This window comes from Thermobia domestica, chromosome 18 (genome assembly GCF_964235325.1).
Source record: "Thermobia domestica chromosome 18, izTheDome1.hap1.1, whole genome shotgun sequence".
In the NCBI taxonomy this organism is placed as follows: domain Eukaryota; kingdom Metazoa; phylum Arthropoda; class Insecta; order Zygentoma; family Lepismatidae; genus Thermobia; species Thermobia domestica.
The window spans coordinates 137,952,672-137,965,938 of NC_137471.1; the positions used below are offsets into that span (position 1 = coordinate 137,952,672).

Consider the following 13,267-nt stretch of genomic DNA (forward strand, 5'->3'; position numbering starts at 1 on the left):
ATAGTATGTCCAGTGGCGTGACCAGAAACTCTTTGAGGGAGCTCACACACACAAGCATAAATATAAAGCATTCTGTAGAATCACGGTCACCGATCTGGTAGACCAAGAAAGCCAGTACTCCTCGCCCCTCGTAAGGACTGCTTGGGACCTTCAGTCACTGGCACATATCCCAGGCAGATGAGGAGGACATGTCTCCTCCAATCTTGGAACAGGGGGACTGTCCCCCCCAACTATCCGATTTGAAATTGTGATGATTTGTATCCAACAGCCACGAAGAAAAGCAAGATGAAATTGATGTCCCTTGACTTGTTTTATTTTTAAAAAAGATTCGTATTCTTTAATATTTCATTGACATTAATTATTGTTAGTCTATTTGCAGCTACTTGTTTAATTCCTGTAACGATTCCTATAATGCTATTGTGATCATCATAATTTTGCTCAAATAAGAGTATTGTTGCGCCATACATAGTTGATTTTCTTTCATAGTTTTGGGGAAGTCATTATTTATATTATTACAGAGCAAGTGTCCTAAAATTTTAATGTGGATCATTGTGGATGCGTAAATAGAAACATATCAATTATAAATATGCATGTATTCAGATTTCAGAATGTGTTCACGGTACTGATACGTATCACAATTTCATCTACATTGCCTGGTATATAAAATACAACAGATTTACCTCAGAAATCAGATTCATCTATGTTAATATGAATCTCATCTCCCCTCCTCCCGGAATAAGCCTCAAATATGCCCTCCTCCCTCAAATTTGCCTTCCTCCCAATGTTGAAGACAACTCTGCTCCTTTGATTCTCCACAGCATTGTTTTTCAACTTCATAAATATTTTGAACATCGCTTAAAAAAAATGGGAACGGTCTTACACAGAAACAGGCCCCAGAGTTGGTTTAAGTGCTTTCTATTTGCATCTTCAAATGATATACGTATACACTCAGGTCCATATTCACGAGTGGGCGTCTGAGTTCCGGACTCAAGATGACAAATTTCTAGGGGCGACTTTTTAAAGAACGAGATTGAAGTATGGTATGCGGAGAAAGAAGCTGCCCACGAGAAAGAAATAAAGGGAACTATACTAGAAACAATGTTCATACAACAGCGGGGCTGAGTTTTCTTGTCACACGGTAGTGGTAAGAAGGAGCTGAGACAATTGCTTATTGGCTTCTAACGTAATCCACGCATTCGCTTCTGTATACCCCATTAGGCCACTAATTAGGGGGGCCTCCCCCCTAAATTTTTTAATAACCCTATATTTACCATCGGTATAGCTATGTATTGCTGATTTTAGTAGTATTGTATCGAACAAATGACTAACTTTGGCATCCCCATTTCGGAATACCACGCTACGCTACTGCTAAAATCAAGTCTTATTCTTTGACTATTACAACAAATTCAAACCAAAACAATTGTAATTTATTTAAAATAAACAACGTTTAAAAAGAGAACTAAATAGAATGTTTGGTTTTCACCACAAACACAGGAGTTCCTTTAAAGAATGATTGAAACAGACTATCAACTAAATAAGTCTTTTCTTTGGCTATTCCCTTTGGTAAACTATTAAAAATGCAAAACAAAAACTTCGTGTTCTTTTGCAGAATTTATCATTTCTTAAAAATTTACTTTTCGGTTCTCCTAGTAGCCTTGATCAATTTCTTGTTGTTCTTAGAAGATGAGATAAAATCAGCACAAGACATGTCCAAGTTTAGAGCTCCTCCATGGCTAAGCGGTTCGCGTACGCGCCTTTGGTGTGGGAGAGCCGGGTTCGATTCCCGGCGGCAGCTCATGTAATTCGGATTCCACGTTTATCAGTAGGTTCACATCTCATATAGCCTCGCTGCTGAACGGGACGTTAAACCCTAATTCAACTCAACTCACCTCATGTCCGAGTTTAAAGTAATGAGTAGCTCAGCTTGAAGTCGACAGAACAGCGGTTCCGAACATTTGTCCGGAATATGAGTCAAAATGCAAATTTATGGAATTGATTCTATACATAAAAGTATGCGTGGAAGAGAATAAGTTATTTCTTTGTAAAACTGGCCGCGTAAAATATTAGTTAACTTTAAAAATTGATAAATCGGGACAATGTGCTCCCGACGAGTGTCTGGTCGGTTCAGTCCCGACAGAATTGGGACAGTTGGCAAGCCTGATCTGTGGCTTCCTCAACCCATAGTTATAAATTCTGCAACTACGACAACTAAAGTTCAGAACTATGTTTGATAGGCATTAAAAACATGAATCCATGATTACATTTTCAAATTATTTATTCCGGTGTAATGGACGTTAGTACACATTTATGGGGAAACATAATATATACATGGATGGTAATAACAGTTCTCTTATGAAGCCGCAACTCTCCTGTGAATGATGTTAATGCACAGCTTCCAGATGTGTAGACTGCGAAAGACGCAGAACACGACAACGACTCCTTGTATTTCTTTATGTCCCCATTGTGTATACTCACGTTCTCATTACGTGTTTATCCATCACGGTCCTGAAATACAGAGAATGGAAACATTAATTCTAAATCAACTTGTTCACTAACAGTGTTAACAAACATGATTTTTTTAAACTTTAATTAAGAACATTATTAGTGCTTAAGGAAAGAAAATAAAATATTCAAAGACGTACAGAATTGTAACTCAATAAGAAAATAAACATAATAAAATTATGTTATGTATAACTTTAAACGTTTTTGTGTAAAATTTTAATGAATTTTCGTTTTGAATTTGCTTCAAAGAAAGATTTGAATTGTTACAAAATTTTCATCTTTTTAGCTTCCGGCGCAAGCATACAGAAGCTTATAGTTTCATTCCAGGTGCATATAGAGTTTAATTCCGGGAGCTTATATAATACAGAGCAGGATCCAGGATGTGATCAAGGTAGGGGCTAAACCATAGTTTGCCGCTTTATCCAGTGTAAAGCAGGATTGAAGCCCATTTTATCCAGTGTATACCTGAGCGTCAAGGGAGGAGGACTATAGCCCCTATAGCCCCCCTTGGATATGCGCCTGTATATATATATATATATATATATATATATATATATATATATATATATATATATATATATATATATATATATATATGGGGAGTGGTACTTTTTTCTCGGTAACTACTGGGCGGATTTGAACCAAATTTGATGGAAAAGTAGTAGAAGGCCAAATCACTTTTTAAAAAAAATTTTAGTATCCGGGCTCGTCCAGGGACACGCTCGGATAGGATCGGCTCGATTTGCCTTGCATGTAATACTTTTATTTCTCGATAATTGTTGACCGAATATGAACAAAATTTGGTAAGTATTTCATGGCCTAAGAAATAAAAATCGCTAAAAAGAGGGGAAAATGCGCCCGCGATGTACATGAATCGGGAAGTTTGCGCCCCGCGAGATGAAAGAACCTGTTCGAGTTCACCCACTGCCCGGAGGAAGCGGACATTACTGTCTCGTAACTTTAAAATGATGGTTTTTTGTTACTATTTGGAATAAGTGATTATAGGAGATTGCTTATTGTTATACTCGGTAGTAGGATAATATTATTTTGATGCATTTTGATAATTTAATGAAGGTACATAAAGAAAGGTTATGACAATAATATGTAGTACATAAAAAAGGTCATGACAATAATATAGAAGTTACAGATTAACAAAATGTGCCTGTCACGGAGAAGACCTCCATGCACGAACTTCTTATGCGTTGTTTCTCGGCATAATTAATAAGTACTATCAAAAGGTTATAGCGGTACAGGCTGAGGTCCATCCTGATGAGGTTCTAATGGTCGACTCTGTCTGTTCTGACTTACTGCCAATGAATGACCAAAAACTGACCCATTGTTTACAATTTCTTACGTTTATATACTCTGTTTTTGGCTTTTCACCTATATGCAGTTCCTTATTTTGTTTTTATTTATTTGGACATTTTCACTTTCATTTTTAGCTTTCATTTTCTTGAAAGTTCGTTTACGGAACCTCATCCTGTTTGTTTCTTTTATATTTTTAATTTTGGAAGTTTTAATACACATTGAGATGAAATTATATTACATTTCCTCTTCTGGGAAAAAAATTAAATGAACCAAGTGCTTTTTAAAGTCATTGGTTACTAGTATGCTCTCTCCTTACTTTAGATATAAATATATTTTTAATACACATTGGAGTGTTCAACACTATATATCGCCTGCCTGTGGAACACTGTACGAAGCGAGGAGCACTGAAAGTGTACTGTAAGAACAAAATGAAATGCATCTCAATCAACTTCGTACTTGGAGAGGCATGGTTTTTCACCTGTAATGAAAATATATAAAAAAAAGTACACTAAAACAAAACTTCAATACACAACACTATATGCTGGATATCAAACCAGTCCATTTTATTAAGAATGAGTGTTCCTTGAAGAATTTTCCACTGAACCAGTCACTGAAAAAATCTGCGATGGTAAGAACCAATCTTTTCGTGCATGGCAGGGAACAATATCAGTTTTAAGCCTGCTGTCTACTGTCAATTTACACTTCGCACGAACAATGTCTAAGCATCGTAACTATGCTGAGTATGGTAGTCCCAAAAGACAATGGAGGCACAGGGAAGAATGAATCCATGTATGTCCTCGAACCAAGACCATAAGCAGGATCCTGGAAACGCCCGCTGGAAGGTAACAGGTGTCTTCCAGATATGAAGAAAAGGAGCCAGGACTGGAGATGCATACACACAGCAATGCAAGATGGAGACTTCTTACTGGAACGTCGTTTTCTTGTGAGGTCCACATGAATGATGTGCTGGACGACGACCTCAACTATAACTGGAAGTGGTTGTTAAGTACAGCTGTAAGGATGTTACATCTGCTGCGATGAACTTGGGTTTTTTGGTGGTAATGGGGAACTAGACACCATGTTGCAACAATTCCTGAATTGGTGTGTTCTGTGGCGATGAACATCAGCTTAACAACTGGAGTAGTAGTATCTGCTGCGATGAACTTTTACTTGGTGTGTACCTTAGGAACTAGACGGTTACTCAACTGCAGCATGAAGAGGGGTTGCATCTGCGGCCATGAACATTTTCTGGTTATGCGCCTGGTAGACAGGACTGCGGCTTCACTGCAGCTTGAATAGTGGTTGCGTCGGCTGCGATGAACTTTTGCTGGTTGTACACCTGGCGGACAGGACTGCGTCACTGCAGCTTCAAGGTAGTTTCGTCTGCTGCGATGAACTTGGCTGATGTATGGGAATAGGTAGAGATCCCAACGCCTTCTGGAAGCTGGACGTCTGGCTGGCCATAGCGTCTTCTGGTAGCAGGAACGGCATCATAGATGGTATCAGGCAGAGGTTGTAATAAAGGGTAAGGTGTAAGGGATGGAGTGCTATCTTTTGTGGGAGTAAGGACTTTCAAGCTTTATTTAGTTAATATTAGCACTGGTTAGAAAGAGGAAAATTTAAATGGAGATACCTAATATGAAATGTAGTGTTCACAATCCGTGAGATTTTTTTTTATTTTGAATGTTTGTATAAGCAAATAATAAACACAACGTAACTTAGCACACGATGAAGATCTGCTGAAAATTTCGATGTCTTGTAGTAGTGGGATGATTTATTGATTTATTAATATATTTTTGTTATAATATGAAATGTAAACAATTGTACGTTATGCTAACGACGTCACACCGACAGTGTGAAAGTGAAAGTGGTGCTAACCTTTCACTATTCTAGCATCTATGTGAGTAACGGAATGCAGAGCAATGAGTGATCTGAGAGGTAGGGGAGGGGGGGTTGTATGCAAGCAATGAGGGAGTATTTGGGAGTTCCTGCGCGAGGGGAGAGTGGTAGTGTTGTAGCAGCAGAGGAAAGCAGGTCATCGTGCCGTGGTGGGGAGAGAAATGTGAATTATGGAATGCTAGAGTCAGGGTGCTGAATGCAAGAGAGATTGCGTGTGAGCTGTGATGCATGGTTTAGAATCGACAACAAGAAGGGAGGGTTTGGTTATTGCAGGGAGTATTTTAGCGAAAAGTAGGGAGAGCGGACTCTTAAGGATTGCTGCGTTTTTTGTTTTTTGTTTTTTAAGAAAAAGAAAAATAAATGAATTGGGAGTTTGTAAAACGCGAAATGAATTTATTTGGAAATACTTGTCTATTTTAATTATATGGGTATATTGTATTGTCATTTGTTTGTATATGAGAATGCCATTTGACAACGGAATTTCCAAGGATTTTATGATTTAAGAAATCGCTTGTATTTCAGAACGAATTCCGGATCCTGGGGTTCTGGTGGTGGGATATACAATTTTAATCTTTCTTTTGCTATCGGTTTTTGACTATTATCAATTTCCACTAAATAGGAATTTGCATCTAGCTGTTGAATGATTTTATAAGGGCCATGAAAGGCGGGCAAAAGTGTGTCTGACTCTCCTGTTTTCCTATGAATTCTTTTGATTAAAACTAACTGTTGTGGGTAAAAGACAGTAGGAATCTTATAAGACTCAACTTTTTGTTTCATGTTTTCAAAATGTTCGTTTCGTTTATAATTAACCAGGGAACGTAATTCTAGAAGTTCAGCCAGTTGGGTTTGATTGTCTAAGTCTTCACGGGGAATATTGAGTAATTGATCGATGGGGAAGGTGGGGGATAGTCCAAAGACCAGTTGAAATGCTGAGACGCCAAGTTGCGTTAAGGGAGTCTGGTTACAACTGGCGGTGGCCTTTTGAAGATGATCAGTCCAATGGGTTTGATCCGATCGTGTCAAAAACCTAAGCGATTGTTGTAAATTTTGAATTTTTACTTCCACTTTTCCAATGGAGCGATGAGCAGCAGGGAGACAGTACTTAATTTCAATGTTCAATGCTTGTAAAAATTGCTTTGTCTTTAAGGCGGTGTGAGCAGAGACCTGGTCACAATAAATTACTTGGGGAGTTCCCAGTGGAATGATGATGTCGTTCATGAGAAACTCAATGAATGTATTAGCTGTGACATTAGCTACTGCCTTCGTTATGGCAAACGATGTCGCAGCATCAATGGCGACATAAAAGTAATTTTTTCCATCATGACTGGTGGGTAATTTCCCACAAGCATCTATGTAGAAGGCCTGGAATAAAGTTTGAACGGATGTTCGTTTTTGTATAAGCCCGTCGATATCTAGCACAGTCAAGACAACCACGTATTTTTGCATACAACCACGGTTTCAAATTAGGAATAAAATATCTTGAACGTATTAACAAGTACGTCTTCTGAAAACCTGGATGTATTGTAGAAGATGTATGCAATTCTTCAAATATCGTGTCTTTCAATTTACTCGGGATGCATAATAATGCTCGATGACTGTTATTGTAAAAGTAACGACGATGTAAAATGTTATCTTTGAAGAAGAATTGTTTGTTCCACGTGGTGTACTTGGGATGTTGTTTGTCATCTACTTGTAAGACATGAATAATTTTTGAAAAGAACTTATCCTGCCTTTGTAACTCAGCAATATCCGTGTCTTTAGTGAGGACCAACAGTTGAAAGGAGTGGGATTCTGGTTCAACTAGGTGTAAGTCCTGACTATCAAATTCGAGAGGTTGTCGTGACAATAGGTCAGCTATACAATTTTGTGAACTCTTAATTAAGGCTAATTTAAATTGAAATTGAAAAATAAAATCTGTCCATCGTAAAAGTTTTGGGGATAGGTTCGCAGTGTCTCTAAGAGCTAACAAGGCTGAATTATCCGTTAATATTGTGAATGGGGCTCCTAATAAATACTTTCTAAACTTTTGCAAGGAATAGTAAATGGAAAATAACTCTTGTTCATATATAGGTAGTGGTTTAACGCGAGCGGGATGGCGCGCGGATACATAGGCGACGGGGCGCCAAATGGTAGAATCGTTGCGGTTTTGCATTAATACTGAACCGATTCCCAGTGAACTGCTATCAGCCATTAGTAAATGCTCTGTATTTTCAGTTGAAAATATTTCTAATATTGGTTCCTGCGTAATAGCTGTTTTAATTTTCTCATACGCCAATGTCATCTCATCCGTCCAATGGAGTTTTCGTGAATTCCCTTTTAGCGCATTATAAAGGGGTGCTGCCATTAATGACAGGTTTGCGTAAAAGTTTCTGTAGTAATTTACCATTGCCAAGAAGGATTTCAATTGTTTGACCGTAGTCGGACGTGGCAAAGCTAGAATGGCTTTAGTTTTTGCAGGGTTGGGTTTTATTTTACCGTTTGAAATGACACGACCCAAAAATTCGACCTCTTGCACCCCAAAGACAGATTTCTTTAAACTGAAAAGTAATGAATATGTTTCTGCCAGGGTGAGTATTTTGTCTAATGAGTCTAAGAGGTCCTCAAATGTTCGTCCGATACTAAGGAAATCATCGACATACAATACCAATTGCGACTGTGGAATGTGTTGAAAAATGTCTTTTAATACACACCTAAGATTTAAGGTGGAATTGGAGTGTCCTTGTGGCATTTTTGTTAAACAATACTGCGAATGTGGTAAGTCAAGATCTCGAACTGAAAATGCTGTAGCATCTTGATCTTCCTTAGACAAGTTCAATTGAAAGAAGGAAGATACAAGATCCAAAGATGCCATAAAGGATGCATGACTAAGTTGGTCTAGCGTGTCAGTGACACCGCTCATTGCATCAGAAATTCTAGCCGATTTTTTACATGAAACTCTGAGGTCCAAAACTAGCCGAATATTCGTCGCTGTTTGGTTTGGGAACTGCAAGCAAGTTATTTTGGTATGGACTGTCTGACTTACGTATCACCCCATTATTAATAAGCTGTATAACTTTCTCGCGCACCTTGTCTCGCAATTTATGCGGAATGACGAACTGGGGATTTTTAAATGGTACTCTATCTATTAAGTCTAAAGATACTTCGTAAGCATCGATAGAGGAAAAATCAGTATCAATCCACTGAAAGCAAGTGACATGTCTACTAAGAAGATCTAAAAGTCGCTGTTTCTGATGGGGGAGAAGAGCTTCATTGATTCTGAATTTACTTAAGTCTATATATGGTTTTATTTTCTCCAAACGCTCTGTTTTTCTTTTTTCTACCTGCTCTGGTGTTGGGTCGTAAAGTTTCCTAACTGTGTGCACTTTCACTTTGTTTTCGTCTGGTGAGAAGAAAGTGCCCGAAGCTATTACTGTGTTTCGTTTAAATTTAACATAACGGGATGTTAAGTTAACTAATGGAATACACAAGTTTGAGGAATGAAGGATAACATGAGCCGTATAGCATTTTTGAAGTTCTTTAAAATTTGGCTGGTTTATGTAAAAAGTAGTATGCGCGTTCCGAGTAGGGGATAACTAAGGTACAAAACGCATTTCACCCGGTGGAATAACCGTGCTATATCTAGTTTTAAATGCTAATTTAACCCTGTTAACAAGAGTTGGAGATAGAGTAGCAGTTTGCGTACTATTTCGGGGGTGAGAGGGGCAAATGCCAAACTGTGAAGTGTGAGAATTTGTTTGTCATAGTCTATATGAGCCCTATGATCTTGTAAAAACTGACTCGAAAGAAGCAAAGGAATGGATGTTATTGGGGATACTCGAAACAAAAGAGTAAAGGAGTGGTTACCTAACAATACCCTTAATGTTACAGCTTTCGTTAGTTCTAGCTCAATATCAGATATCCCAGTAAGTGTCGTTTTCAGAAAAAATGGTTTTACAGTTGGAGGTAGTAAAGATTCAGAAATGAGATTCACTTCTGAGCCACTGTCAAGGAGTATTGGGTACGTTTTACCTTCTATCTGACCATTTATCATTGGTAAATGTCTATGAAATCTTAATGGAACCTGTACTGTCACCTGTTTAGCAGACAACTTCTGGGAGGAGGGAGAAGTTTGAGAAGGAGAGGAATCTGGGATGGGGGATGAAGAAGAATGAGGAGGGGCATTATCAGGATGGATCCCTGTAGGACAGGTACTCGGAGGTAGAGGTGGGGGAACTGCTCAGGGAAGTGATGTAACCGCTAAAGAATTGTAGGAAGGTGAAGGAACGTTACTCGAAAGAGATTTTATAGGAGTAGGAACTCTAGGGAGATGGGAAGGGACTGGTAAGGTAGGTACTGGAACTTCCGAACTGGAAAGGTTCCGGAACTGAATGTGTAGGTGGCGGTACTGACGGTACTGAAGGAACTGAGGAGAAGGGTTTCAGTTCTGAGGGAAACAATGGTGTAGGTGCCGGTACGAAGGGGACTGAAGGTAAAGGTGCCGGTACTACAGGGTGAGAGGCTGTCGGTGCCGGTACTGAAGGTTGTGAGTCTGTCGGTTCCGCTACTGAAGGGAGTGAGGGGGCTAGGGCCCCCGCTTTTACTCGGTTTTTTTGCTCAAAATTTTGTGAGACATGGGAGGGAACCTGATTCCCATAGAAGGAAGGGGAGGGAAAAGGAGTAAAGGGATAAAACGGAGGGTACTGAGGTAAGAATACTGGGTTCATTGCATAAGGATAAGCTGGGGAAGGTAAATGAAACTGTTGCTGTGAACCACGTTTGTTACGATTTCAACCGCGTGAACCACGATGCGGAGGTTGCTTGTTACGCGATTGTGAATTTGGTGATTGGTTTTGGCTTGTAGAAACACTGGTTACTGTTTGTATCGTGGATTGGGTTCGATCCTGGTATCCACAGGTAGAACATGTATGATTGCACTGACGATTTGCCGACGGTGATCTGTGCCGATTGCTGGATGCCGAAGGAGATCTATGCGGCGTGGAAGACCTCTCACGGTTGTGTGACTTGCTTCTAGACCTTGAAAAAGGGGAGGGTTCACTGGTGGCAAAAGCCACTGTAGGAGTTCTACTCTCAGCATTTTGGATTGTGTTGTGTAAAAGCGTGAGTGAATCTAATTTTGAAATTATTGTCTGTAAAGCGTCTTCCGAAGGTGCTACTGAGCTAACAGGAGATTTAACAGGTGTTTCTAACACAGGGGATTATAACAATTTTGGGCCAAGAGTTCAGCCCTTTGTAAAATTTCTGCCTGCGCCACTAAGGCATCAAATGATGCAATTGAACGCTGAGCGAAATCCACAATATACTTTGGTAACAACCCACTAACAATATCAGAAAGAAGCTCCGTAAAGGTTAATTCGCGAGGAAGTTGCTTACTTAAATATTGCTTCGCATATATGTATGACAAAAGAGATTCGTCCGGTAATTGAACCCTTGACCTATATTTATCTATCACTGTGAGCTGAGGATCTGAACTCGAAAACTGCTCTAAAAAGGCTTTCTTGAGATCTGTCCAATTTAAGTTAAGTGTACATCTTTTGACTTAAACCAGTACAGCGGTGTGTTTGACAAACAAAGAGGAAATATCTGCACCTTTTTCTGATCTGACCAATTTGATAATACACCCAAACGCTCAAATGACTGTATGAATTTTTCAGCAGATTCTCCTGGAAGGCCTGAGAAAATTTCTAATGTTGTAGGAACAGGAGAAACAGTTATAGGTTGATTTGCCATTGCGGTATTTCTAGCCCGTGGCATTATACAAACAAACAAAACAAAACTTAAGAGAAAGCTCGTGAACACTATACACAGTATGATAATAGGAATTAAATGAATGAAATCTACAGAGTGCTAATATTGTTAACCAAATGTAGCTATAAATTACGCAAAGAAAACAAAACACAAGAAGTTCATTTTTGTGCAATTCGCCTAATATTTGGGAGCCATGTCTCGTAACTTTAAAATAATGGTTTTTGTTGCTATTTGGAATAAGTGATTATAGGAGATTGCTTATTGTTATACTCGGTAGTAGGATAATATTATTTTGATGCATTTTGATAATTTAATGAAGGTACATAAAGAAAGGTTATGACAATAATGTGTAGTACATAAAAAAAGGTCATGACAATAATATAGAAGTTACAGATTAACAAAATGTGCCTGTCACGGAGAAGACCTCCATGCACGAACTTCTTATGCGTTGTTTCTCGGCATAATTTATAAGTACTTACAGAAGGTTATAGCGGTACAGGCTGAGGTCCATCCTGATGAGGTTCTAATGGTCGACTCTGTCTGTTCTGACTTACTGCCAATGAATGACCAAAAACTGACCCATTGTTTACAATTTCATACGTTTATATACTCTGTTTTTGGCTTTTCACCTATATGCAGTTCCTTATTTTGTTTTTATTTATTTGGACATTTTCACTTTCATTTTTAGCTTTCATTTTCTTGAAAGTTCGTTTACGGAACCTCATCCTGTTTGTTTCTTTTATATTTTTAATTTTGGAAGTTTTAATACACATTGAGATGAAATTATATTACATTTCCTCTTCTGGGAAAAAAATTAAATGAACCAAGTGCTTTTTAAAGTCATTGGTTACTTGTATGCTCTCTCCTTACTTTAGATATAAATATATTTTTAATACACATTGAGATGAAATTATATTACATTACAGAGTAAAGAATTATCCCCCAGAGCCGTGCCACCTGCGATTTATTTTCATTGGCTGATTGTGATAGCTTGAAACTACATAAGAAGAGAATAAACCTCAATGATAAGCCCAATGAACACAACGGATTAATGCAACGGTGTGTTTGAAGTGAATAACTGCAGCAAGTAAACATACTGTATATAGGACGATTTTCTTGATAATATTACTGTAATAATTTTACATTCACTTTATATTTACTTTTCTATATTTTGTGTCCTAAAAAGCCAAACAACTTACAATGATTGTGGACAGATATCTGGGAAGAGTCAAACAGCCTTATGTAGATTAAATTACACTCACATGTTTAGTTTAGTATACGTATGATATTAACATATGTATATTAATTTATATATATATATATATATATATATATATATATATATATATATATACACTGCCGGTCAAAAGTTTCCGGACAGGCGCTTCAACTTACATTTTTATGAGCTAATCAATATATATTCGATAGGGAAAGCAACCAATTCGAAATATTTTGTTTGTGTAAGTCTGTGTAATGTCTCAGGAGGATAACAGACTTTTTCCGTTTTTCTAACATGTTTACATGTAGTAAAAAAGAAAGATTATTAAATTATTGTAAAGTCGGCTATTATTTTAATTAAAAATAACGTGATCAGGATCATGAAATAACTTTGCCTGATCGAAGTATGGTTAAAAGTTAGAAATTAATTCCTTTTTATAGTTACCCCTGGAGTATAATTCCTTATTATTCACGCCTTATCAGACATAAATAATGTCAGGAATTTACATTATTAGTGAACCATATTATAAGATACCGTACAGTGAAGTTTTGAACAGTGTTTGTGTGGATGATTTTGCCTCTTGTGAGGGTTTGT

The 13,267-nt window shown here is 38.0% G+C and overlaps 1 long non-coding RNA gene across 4 annotated transcripts in view; it reads right to left on the minus strand.

The window, feature by feature from the left end:
- Window positions 1-2,263: 2,263 nt before the first annotated feature.
- Window positions 2,264-13,267, minus strand: part of LOC145676012 (uncharacterized) — a 148,172-nt gene continuing 137,168 nt past the window's right edge. For 3 of the 4 annotated variants that reach the window (XR_014129262.1, XR_014129265.1, XR_014129264.1), the window contains exon 2: window positions 2,264-2,505. This is a non-coding gene — a long non-coding RNA (uncharacterized LOC145676012). Of the gene's footprint in view, window positions 2,506-11,933; window positions 12,314-13,267 lie in introns of those variants that run through there. The other variant, XR_014129263.1, reaches the window with a different exon arrangement.